We start from the raw sequence: 12,393 nt of genomic DNA on the forward strand, positions 1-12,393 counted from the left end.
GATAAAGAAAACCTTAACATGGAGTTAAAAGAAAATAGAGCTGAAGAAAGAAGTCATGGCAAAGCATTTGTAACACAAATAGGAACAGAAATACATCTCTATGTGTATGTATTTCTACTTATTTTCACTTTTCTCTCATTAGCCCCATTTCTGTGGCTACATTTCTGAAGAACAGAAACTGAAAGAGAAAGATGTTCAAAAGCAGAAAGAAGGGAAAGGAGCAGCGTAGGCCATAGCCAGATTTGCTGTTGTAGCTCCAGTTGGGTAAGAGGTTACTGTTGAAGCTGCTCCTCACCACCTCCTCCTCGATGTTGCTGCCTCTCCAAGATCTGCAGGCGTAACTGAACATCCAGATTTGAGTTGTGTTATCTAACTTCAGGGAGTCACTGAATGCACAACCCTTCCAACAGCTCCAAAATCAGCACCACTGCAGGGGCAGCAGCATCCGTCCAAGGGTCTATCTGGTCCTGGTAACCCAGATAACCCAGCTCAGCTGCTGGGAGAGCACTTCTGACCAGCTAAACTTGCATCAACCCAACACCACCAGATTTTTACTACTCTAACAAAGAGCAGATTGCGCCACATGAAAACTGCAAACAGACTGGGAGTGAAAGTGCACCAGTTTGGAAGAATAGGAAATGAAGAAGAAAAAGTTAAGAGAAAAAAAATCCCCAAAATGAGGCAGAATCTGTCTCAGATGTATAAACCATCTGTACTGTGTATCAGTGGAGCAACAAGGATCTGCAGCAATACAAGCTTCGAGTCCTCATGGAAGAGACTGCAAATGCAGTGGTTTGCTTATAATCAAGGACCTTTTCCAGAGGAGTCTTTGGCGTTGATCTGTGCTGCATGGGCTGCTCCAGGTGCAACTCAGGTGCAGGTTTTCTGATTTATTTTTCTACCTTTAAAGCTATAAAAAACCTGTTACTCCTTTTACCAGATCAATATTTCCACCCTAAGATGCAGCTCAATTCTGCAAAGCAATCCTGCCTTTGGTCTGCCTGAGCATGTATCTCACAGCTCTGTCAATAAACTGTGAAATCCCTTGTTTCACTCAGCACACAGGAGTGGGAATGGATGTGCTGAGGTGAGACTTTGAGAGGTCACTTGAGTAGGAAGCTTTGCAGGTGTGATGCTCTCTGAAGCATCTGTTTTGGTGTCTAAAACAACTGGTGACTGTTCTCTCAACAGCCAGTTGAACAGGGGGAGGGTGCTTAGCACAGAGCCAGTTCTCAGCACTATAATCCTATAAATCGAAAGAAGTTAATGGAATAAAGAGCTTTTCTTCATGCCTTGGGAGCCCCCTGTGGCTGCAGAATTGCCAGCAGTGCCTGGCTTCGTGTTCCAGAAATCTCACAAAAAGCTTTGCAGTGGAAAAGCGAGGCGTATTAGATCTCTGAGCCTTTGACATGTATTTCTCATCACAAACCCTACTATTTTTTGCCCTTCTCCATACACTTGTGGATTAGTTTTGGATGTCTTACATAAAGACTCTGCAGCTTAGTTTTCCATGTTATTGTGCTCTCAATACATACTTGCTTTTATCTCCTGAAGGCAGTATTGGCACCCCATAGTCAGTCAAAGCATCTGGCATTGTGGTACAGTTTTTACACCATGAAGGGGGGTGGTGTCCTGTGCCAGCCCAATCCCTTTCCACTGGAATTACTCATTGTTATTTCTTAAGAAATCAGGACTTTTCAAACTGTTTTCCATAACTATGTGCCTTCCCAGCACAATACAGTTCGAGCTATCATTCGGACAGGGGTGGTGACTCAGACAGGAGTGTGTCTTCCCTAATTCTCCATTTATTCTGTATTTAAAAAAGCACCACAGAAGGGACTGCCACTGACATTCTGTGACTTTCACACAGGAGCTCAATAAAAGGCTTGATCTCACTCCTATAAAATAAAGGCAACAGGAGAAGATTTTAGACTGTGCCCAGCTCAGTGTGGGAACCCTGTGAAGGTAAGAACCTGCAAACTCTATTCTCCTCCCTACTTGTAAACCCCATTAGTATGGTACTGAACCCACCCTGAGCTGTAGTGACAGCTCTACTAAGATACTGTTAGTGCTGCAGGAATTGATCAACCCATACTTGACTAAAAATTAGGCATATAAGTATAGACATTCCCAACGGGACCATCCAGACCAAAAGCTTTGTCTCCAGCACAGGCACTAGGAGAGGCCATGGAAGGAGAGCAGCTGAACCCCTCAGTATCCACAGCTGTTAGAGTATGTCCTTTTTGTATCTGCTGATGGAGCTGAAGACAGCTTGCCTGTGCCTTTTTTTGAGCTTGCTGAGATCGTCAGAGCCACAATGATCTAGGACACCAAGTTCCAGAAGTTCAGACCTTGCTATGTACCTCTGCCCATGGCAGTGGGTTGGAACTAGATGTTATTAAGGTCCTTTCCAACCCAAACCATTCTATAATTCTATGTAGAGCAGTACTGTCCTGGGTTCAGCAGTAGCAGTCATTTTTCTCCTTCCCAGTAGCTGGTGCAGTGCTGTGTTTCTGACTTCCAGCCTGGGAACAGCACTGATATCACCGATGTTTTTAGCTGCTGCTGAGTAATGTTTACTCTGACCAAGGACTTTCTGACTCTCATGCTCTGCCAGGGAGGAGGGGAAGCTGGGAGGAAGCAGAGACAGGACACCTGACCCAAACTAGCCAAAGAGGTATTCTATACCACAGCATGTCATGCCCAGTATAGAAACTGGGGGCAGTTACCCAGAAGAGCTAGATCATTGCTCAGGTCAGGCTGGGTATAGACTGGTGGGTGGTGAGCAGTTGTATTCTCTTCCCTTGTTATTTCCCTTATTATAATTATTATTGGTGGTAGCAGCAGTGATTTGTGTTATACCTTAGTTACTGGACTGATCTTATCTCAACCCGTGGGAGTTACATTCTTTTGATTCTCCTCCCCATCCCTCTGGGAGCGGGGGGATGAAGCGGGGCGGGGGGAGTGAGCATGGTTCTGGGCTGCCGGCTGGGCTTAAACCACAGCAAGTACATTTTTCATCTCTTTTAAACCTATCTCCTACTAGTTTCATTGACTTACCCTCAGCTCTCACACTGAAGGATGTGGTGAACAACAACAAGTCCCTATTCAGCTTACAGTGACCTTGTAAATCTCATTTATATCCTGCTCTTCCTTTCCCTCTTTACGCGAAACAACAGCAGCTTTTTTGGTCTTTCTGTGCAAAAGCAATGGCTCCATCCTTTGAAAATGTCATGCCCACATTGAGGTGCACAGGACCAGACCTGCCTGCACACAGGGCACAAGATGTGGGTTTGCCATGGTCTCTGTGATGGCCCCGAGATGCTGTCTATCAGATAGTGCCCTCAAGGTGTTTCAATGCTTTTCCAGCTGCTGCTGTGCACTGAGTCAATGACTTCAGTGACCTCTAGTGATGGCTGCAGGAGCTCTTTCCCAGCTGTCCTAACTGCCTGTTTTGAGCTCAATATCATGTAAGCACGACTTAGATATAGTAACTATACTCTCATCTGCACAGAAGCATATCTGCCACCTTTTTAACCCCTCACTTAGTTCCCCGTCATCATTTGACTGCTAATCTCCATAAACGTAGTGATTTTACTGTCTGCCGCCCTCTCCAGGTCGCTGACTAAGACGGTGAATGAAATCAACCTCACATCCAGTTCCAGAGAGACGACTGTTGACCTTTCTCTGCCCTGAAAAGTGACTGTTTTGCCCTTTCTTTTTCTTCTTATTCTGTGATCAGATCTTTCCTCCAATTCCATGGAAATTTAACAGCTTTTCATGAGGAGTCTTGTCAAAAATATAAGTGTATAATTTCCACTAGCAATCTTTCCTATAATTCATCAAGTCCTCCTTGTCCTTGCCAAATATCAGCATATAGAGCTACTATACAAGAACTAAATACACTTAAAATTTGGCCTCAGATTTAGAAGCACCTTTAAATAATATGCTTTTATTCCTCAGGTTGCACTCTGAAAGGAATAGAATCATAGAATCCCAGACTGGTTTGGGTTGGAAAGGACCATAGAGATCATCCAGTTCCAACCCCCTGCCACGGGCAGGGACACCTTCCATTAGACCAGGTTGCTCCAAGCCGTATCCAGCCTGGCCTTGAGCACTGCCAGGGATGGGGCAACCACAGCTTCTCCAGATTCCCCTCCTACATGATGTATCTCCTAGCAGAAGGTACGTGACAAGCTGCATTTTGTACCTTGGTAGCTCAGAGCACTTTCTAAAATGAAATCAGAAGAAAGGAAGAAGCTGGACAAATATGTGCTTTCCTGTCTTTACATCTGAAAAGGCCTAAGCATGTCACTGCTGAATATGCCTCATATTGCATCCATCTTTCAATAATTTTTACTTCTAACCTCTTAGGGGTCTGAATTACAAAAGGTTATCTGCCAACTTGCAGACCAAAAGGTCAGTCCGAAAGGGGATTTGCACAGGGTAAAATCATAATCAACTCTGAATCATTCTTCCAAAAGAGGAGTGCAGGTACTTAGTGTTTCTAACCACATGCCTGAGGGAAATTTACATGCCAGTGATGTATTCTTAGAATTTAATAATGCATATGCATGGTTAATACACTACTTAGCAAATGCAGAGAATATAATTTATCAGTCAGGCAGAATTTCTCCTATCTTCAGTTTTTTCCCTGTTACCTTGGTCCACAGTTCAAAACGAATGATCATCTAATTTTTACTTATTAAAAATACATTAAAAAGAGATCTTTTGTGTTGGCTGGGGAGCAATTATTTATCACACAGAAGTTTGGAGATCTGTTCAACAGTTCAAATATGAACAGGACTGCCTTTCTCCAAGACCAACAGCACTGAGGAAAGTGGGGACAAAAAGCTAAGGCTGTCACAATATATAAGCTGGGAAAAAGACAATTTCAGCATGCCAAAAATGAAAAGCATTTATAAGAACCTACTACTGATACACTTAGTGGCAGGATTTGAACAAACAACCAACAACAAAAGGGATGCCCCCTGCATATTTCTTTACAATACTATTCAATCCTGGAATTTTCCTAAAAATTGATCTCAGATTAGAGCTTTGTTTCATTTTACAAATGACTCAAAAGGTTACAAAACTTGCAGTATTACTGGAGTTTTGTTGTTTTAACTTGACAAAAGCTCTGGAAGAGGGGAAATGATGAGCAATGACCTAACCAGATCCAGTAGTCTCAGTGGTTTATGTAGAGGTATAGGAAAATACAGTTCTACATGATTCTGTAACATTTTTCTAGCAGTAATCTACTGTAAAAAATAGGTTCAATGCATACCTAGTAATTATTTTTAAATGACAGCAAGGTCATCAGAATATACACAAACTCTATATCCTCAATATATATCCAAACAAACACTAGACCCTCAGTCTGTAGTATGAGACCCAGTGATTTAAGCTTTTTGTTTCCATATCTGATATACCACTTAGGATACAGTTACAATCTGTTGGCTTCATTTAACTTTTAAAATCAAAATATTTTCTTTCCCCTTTAGAAGTAAAATAACCATCTTGGGTCCAGCCTATCTGACTGTCAATCATAAACCCCAGAAAGCTGAACTCAGTTTTACTTTTGATGTTAGGTAAATATACTTCCTCCATCCCATTTGAAACAAATTAGTCCATTCTATACATTAAGCAAAAGTCAAAACTGAACAGCAATGACATCAAATATTATAAAAACAACATTAAAAAATAGAAAGTGCTGAAACAACGACATTCTGCCATCTGTTTTTACAAGGTGCTTATTTCACGGTAGTAAAACCCCTCCAAGTACAACTTAAAACCATGTGAATGACATGTAAGCCTAACCCCATGTCTAGGAGTGTGTGGGCAGCCTTATAAGAAGCCCTTTAAGAAACAGATACATACAGATAGGAGAAAGTACCATTTGACCCTTCTTTGATCTTTAAATACTTTTACAAGTCTGGCTCTTGAACATTATATATATATATACATATATACATATATATATTCGTTTTTCTAAAATCCTATGAGGTCAAGACTTAGCAAGTAACTATGTTCAACTTCATTTGCTCTTTCTGTTGTAATAAAGTTGTGATTAATATTGTATTAACCTGTCACAATTGCAGTCAAAGAAAATAAAGTCTGGTGGTGATAGAATCATAGCATAGTTAGGGTTGGAAAGGACCTCAAGATCATCAAGTTCTAACCCCCCTGCCATGGGCAGGGACACCTCACACTAGATAGACCGTGTCCACCCAAGGCTCTGTTCAACATGGCCTTGAACACTGCCAGGGATGGAGCATTCACAACTTCCTTGGGCAGCTCATTCCAGTACCTCACCACCCTCACAATAAAGAATGCTAAACCTTTAGCATCTGGAGTTAGGAACTGCTTTTCTTATGAGGCTGTTTCTTTTGATTTGTATTCCTACATGAAACACACAGGGGTACCCAGCATCCTAACACAGAGAACATCATGTTACTGGAAGGTAAGAGATTAACAGAAAAAGTGCTACAATGAAACCAACCCAAAACATGTTATGTACTCTTGCAGTTACTCCTTTTACTTCAGAGCTTGGGTCACTGCAGCAGACACACACATTCAGGTAAAAACAACTTTGCTGGAAAGTAGTTGAAAACTGTATCTAATCTGTTAGCTGAGGCTAAGTCACCCACAACCAACTCACAGAATAAACCCTTTTTGGATGGGGCTCCATGTACCAACTTTCCCCTTTGATTATATTTCTTACTGGACAGCTCTGTATTGGTTAAATAAATTGGTCCTTTACAGTGATGGAGGAGACCTGAGCATTCAGTACACGTGTTTCTTCCTATAGATTGTTTCCTACCCATGCAAGAGCTAATTTGGCTGACAGGTGTTCACAGGGAAGCAAGGTAAGTGCAATGTACTTAAGAATGATGATGATGTGGCTCCCTCTACTGCAGTATCCTAGATGGTGTTGCTGGTCTCTGGCAGGGTTCTACAGTGTGGCTATAAGAAAAAAGAAACAGTCCTTTTAAATAAAACCAACCATCCCAAAGTTTACAGTAATATATTTGACTCAGTAAGAAATAGCTTTAGGATTTTCTAGAGTCTGTCAGGAAGATATAATTCATTTCAGATAGCAGAGCTGGCAGAAAGACAAAACACTCCACCAAAACAGATTCAGGTGCAGCTGGAGCCTTATAGCTCATTTTAAGTCAGGGAGTTGCCTTAAGGAAGTGGAATGTTCTTCCAGAAGGTCCCCAGATACAGTCTCACATCTTTTAGGTTTCCTTTTCCTCCTGCTTCCATTGACTGCTCTTCTCCTTTTTCAAGTACCTTTCTTTTTCTCTCCTAGGAGAAAAACCCAGCAACTCTCAGACAAGATGTTTTTTTCTGACAACAGCATCAACCATCGCCATAAAATCTTCCAAGTGGAGAAAAATGCACTGCTAGCCCAAAAAGGCACTGGTTTGGTGTCCTGATGCTGCATTTATTACAGTGCACTCACACCATGAAAGCTGTTAACCATCACCCGCCACCCACACAACCATGACAGGAAGAATGCTGGGGACCATGGGGCAAATCACTGCTTCTGCACCTGCCCTGTCTCAATGTGGTGAGACACCAGTGTGACCTGTCACCCCTGTGATACACAAATCTAGTCTGTTCTCAATTAATCGAGTAGAAACGAATTATTGAGGACTGGGGACCACACTAAGATCTGATGTGGGAACTGGCTGAATGGAAATTTGCATTTATTCTAAGCAGAATATTATTCTTACCTGAAACCAAGATTTAAATTTACATTTCCTGTGCAGACACCTGGAATGACTGTGGTGCTTGTGCAGGTCACTACCTGGTCTCTCCGTGGCAGAGCAACACTGTGTTACTCCTTTGTATCTTTGCAATGTCAGTGAGCATCTCTGATTTGTGCTCATGTCTAACTTTGCAGTGGAATTAATTGGCACTGAAGTTTTCACATGGTCACCTCCATCTGAAGCAGATGTGGAAGGTGATGTCCAGCTGGTAGGTGACTGTGAGTACATCATTCTTGTGCCATTTTCAACCCCTCCAGCAAGGCCCATTAGAAGATGTCCAGCTTAGCCCCTTAGACTCTCCCTGCCTACTAGCAGGTACTTTACCTTTTTCATTGGGCAGTTCATGAAAATGGACTACCCTTCATACACTGCTGGAAAGATGATCACTTCAGGAAAGACAGCTTTCTGTATTCAGCACCATGTGTCTATGTGCACATAGCCATGGGCAAACACACCAGGTGCACTTCAGTGAGGATGCAGAACTGCCCCCTGTTTGTATTCTCAGCTGCAAGTCCCAGGTTTCTCCCCTGTGAAATTCACAACGGAGGATGCTTCTTGTGAAACCCAAGTTTCCAAGTCCCCAGGGTTACATGAGGATTTAAGGGGGTTATTTGACAGGAAGGCAGGTTCGTAGCTTTCATCCTTCCAGAGAAATATTTGAAAATGAGACCACTCGGAGCTGGAAAACCACAAGGCAAATTGCAAAGTTCATTACATTTTGAAAACCTGTTATTTTTTTAATGCCTGAAGCTGGCAGCATAGCATAAGTCTGCTGTCAGCTCACAGCTTTTCCTTAAATTAGATACTAAAGGAGTTCAGCTGTCCTCACCAAAAAACATGGGGCCATCTGTTTCAAGAGTTTAGTCTAAAATTATGCATCCCCATTGCAAGTGCTGCCCAGCTGGAATGAGAGGTAAGTAAGGCACAGCCTGAGGGGAGAGAAAAAGACAGTGAACAGAAACTTTACCCAGAAAATGAACAAATGATACCTCAACTGTTTAGTATATTTTCCAATACAGATCTGCTCCGAAATAGTGAAGTGCATTTTCCATTCATTGGAAGTGTGTTTAAAAAGTGTACCAATTCGATGAGCTGCTTTAACTATGAATCAGGGCTTTCTTTGAGACACCTTGTGTTAAGATTTAAGGAAGAATGTGGGAGGAAATAGCAGATGCTCCAAGACAAGTGAAAATTATTTAGGTGTGCTTCTATTAGCACAAAAGCTGCACTGTATTATTACTATGAATGCAGATTTTTGAAGATAGATAGTAATAGACAAGTCAAGCAATGATGTGGGAGTCTTCCACACAAGTTACCTTCCTGAAACTATGAAGAAAATAGAATGTGTCAACAAGAAGACCATTAAATATGAAACAAAAAAACCCAGTAATGAAAAGGTGGTGGGTAAAATGAGACTGTCTCCTGGAAACCCTGCAGAAAAGTCAGATTTAGTGGTAGAGATTGTTGTTTAAATTATGCATGAATGAATGGCACGGCTAGAAGCTTTGACTTCTGAAGTTCACGCAGCACTGATAGCAGGCTTGCTGTGCAACCAGTCTAACCTTTCACATGTTTGACAATGCTCAGTGGCAAATCTGTGGAAATGCCAGAGCCTACAGCCTGAGCAATACAGATATTTTCTGTCTGGCACAGGCAAATGAACCCCTATTTCTGATGAATATCACAGTTCACAGGTTAGAGAGGCAAGATGCTTATCATCCATGGCTACAGCAGTTCTGTTCAGAGGTGGATTATTATCTCACAACAACTTGTCAAAAGCCTCTAAACCCATGAACTTTTCCAGTGTCCCTTTAAAATCAGAACTACTTACTTTATAGGTTTTGACACCTGTGTTACTCATAAAATGAATATAGGTGATGTCCATCAGTTTTTAACACCCATCAAGGTTCTAACTTAAGTTTTAGTTGGACTTGGTTCTGCAGAGCAATGTAGGAAACCCATAGGCAACATAGGAAGCCCTTGGATAAGGAAGAATACCAAGAGAGTCATCCAGTATTTGAGGAGGGGGACCTGCTATGGCCACAAAGGGGTGATTGAATGTCAGGGTCATGATGAGCACACGTGGGTTGGCTGCACATCCTCCTTACACCTCCACAGAGCAGGATACCTGCTCCATCCTGGTGAAAAGCCTTATGCATATCTCTTCCAAGAAACCAGAGAACAAAATTCTGCAGTGAACCTAAAAATGCAGTATTTGCTGTAAAAAAAAGTAATGGATTTGCTCAGTGCAGACCACCAGGGGTGCATCAAGTCCCACTGTGATCAGCAGTGTAGGGCTGCGTGGTTCCATGATACGATTGTCACTGACTCATGACTGGATTGTTGGCTTTAGAAGGCAATTAAAGGAAGGGGTGAAGGATGCTGTTATATAGGATGCCCATTTTAGATATCAATAAATCTTAGCATTTGTTTTTGGGGTTTTTTTGTTGTTTGTTTTTTTTTAATTAAAATAGAAACTTGCTTAAGAAGGGAAAAGTTTTAGAGCCTGATCTATGGTAAGAATTAGTGTATTTGGCAGTAGCTATAATTTCTGAAGGTACACCTTTGTCCTTACCTGAAATGCATTTAGCTTGAAATTCCCTGCCTCTCCAAGGTTTGCGTGCCAGCTAATATATCTAATAATTCTGTTAAATAGGCAAATTGTCCCTCTATCATTCCTTGCCTCGCTGGTTCCTCAGCATCCTTAACTGCATGCCATCAGGTACATTTAATGGATTTTTACGTTCTTTTAACAAGTAGAATAGGAAATTGCAGGATACAGTATAACTTATCAGCAAAAAACTGTGAACCAAACCAATTACACCTGCAAGGGATTTCAGTGGTAACCATTAGGTATGCAGTAGAAGACCAGTGCTGATTGTATTCTTTGATGCTTTGACAATATTTTTCTCAAGCTTTAGAGCAGTATCAAAAAATAATGAACTGGACTTTTAGCCAAACACAGGGGCATTTGTCTGCAGGGTTTTGTTGCTGTTTCTGTTCAGTTATAGTGATCAAAGCTTTGTAGAAACTAGGAGGGGAATGAGGTCAGACTGATAACCACCTACAGATCAACATTTTACAGCATAACACTGCCTTTATGTATGTCAGTTTTGAACAGCAGCATGGTGGAGCATATAAGATTAGCACCCTTTCTGAGAAAGAAAAGAAAACCAGCATCCAGGGGAGCTGTTGGCAGGGACCGGAGATGCCTGTAGAGAAAAGGAAGGCTCATAGAAAATATAAAAGAACAGGAAACCTTTTATCCTCAACATGTGAAAGAAAGATGGTGTAAACAGCAAAACCCAGGAGGTAACTAGGGAGAGGGTCCTGAGCTTGTTTCACCAAGCTGAAGGAGAGATCCTTACTGCCATCTCAGAAATCTCAAGCCTTGTCTCCCTGGAAGCTTCATGTTATGTGCCTCTCAATGCTGGCTGTTTAAATATAAAGTGACAGTGAAAACCAAGCTATGTTAAAAAAGCAGTGCTCTAAAACAGAAGCATCTTAAAGTGTAAGCTACTAGGTTAGTGCAATGTATACTGAAACAGCTCTCTAGTGCAGCCACAAGCGTACATCAGTGATTTTCAAGGAAACAAACTCTTGCTGAACCTCTGAATTCATATTGTGGGTGCCTCAGACCCTTTGCCCTTTGTGCTACTTTACAAGCACTAACCTGGCTGTTATGGGGAAAATCAATTTCTAGACTCACTTCAATCAATCAACTGTTGACTGTCACAAACTCAATGTATGCATACTTTATAAGTAAACCTACATAAAGCTGCTAACAAAACACAAACTTTAGGAAAAAGACCTCTCACAGATTCAGCAAAAAAAGGCTCAGGGTAGTAGTTCTAATCATAGAATCACAGACTGGTTTGGGCTGGAAGAGACCTTAAAGGTCATCTATTTCTATCCCACCTGCCGTGGGCAGGAACACCTTCCACTGGACCTCGCTGCTCAAACCGTCACCCAACCTTGTCTTGAACGCTGCCAGGGATGGACCTATTAATTCCCAGTAAGATGACTGGTTATTAACAAAAGAATATTCATTCAGCAAAGATTCATAGCTAAACTACAGCTCTCACATTAGGAAAACCAGTCATCAGCTGAGATCTGAGGATCTCAGGGGAACCCCTGACGATCAGGGGATGGATCCAGGGTGCACAGGGCTCAGTGGGCACAACACTCCTCCAGTGTGAAACTCAAAGTATTGTGTCAGAGCAGAACAGACCACCTCATCTCAGGTCACCTCATCCTTGTCCCAGTCTGCACCTTCATCTGAGAAACAGCTTCTGGAAGACATCTCCCAGATTTAGTGCAAATGTCACTCGGCAGTAGATCAGCTTCCCATAAAGAGCAAAGGTAGAGATTTAAGAAGGAAAACAAGAAGCCTCTTCTCTATTTTCCCTTGCATTTTAATTAGTAGGAACCAATGTTCCTTTGGCTCTCTGAGCAGTGTCTGGCAGGAATGCAGAACTGAATGAATTCTCCAAACAGTGACTGTACTTGTTCATCACCAACAGGCTGCTTTCCCTTTGCTGCTCTCACCCATCAGCAGTGGTGACAGGTGAGATCTCTGAAGTAAGGGAACATCAGTCATGCAAATTACTAATAC

Source organism: Melopsittacus undulatus, chromosome 3 (assembly GCF_012275295.1).
Source record: "Melopsittacus undulatus isolate bMelUnd1 chromosome 3, bMelUnd1.mat.Z, whole genome shotgun sequence".
In the NCBI taxonomy this organism is placed as follows: Eukaryota; Metazoa; Chordata; class Aves; order Psittaciformes; family Psittaculidae; genus Melopsittacus; species Melopsittacus undulatus.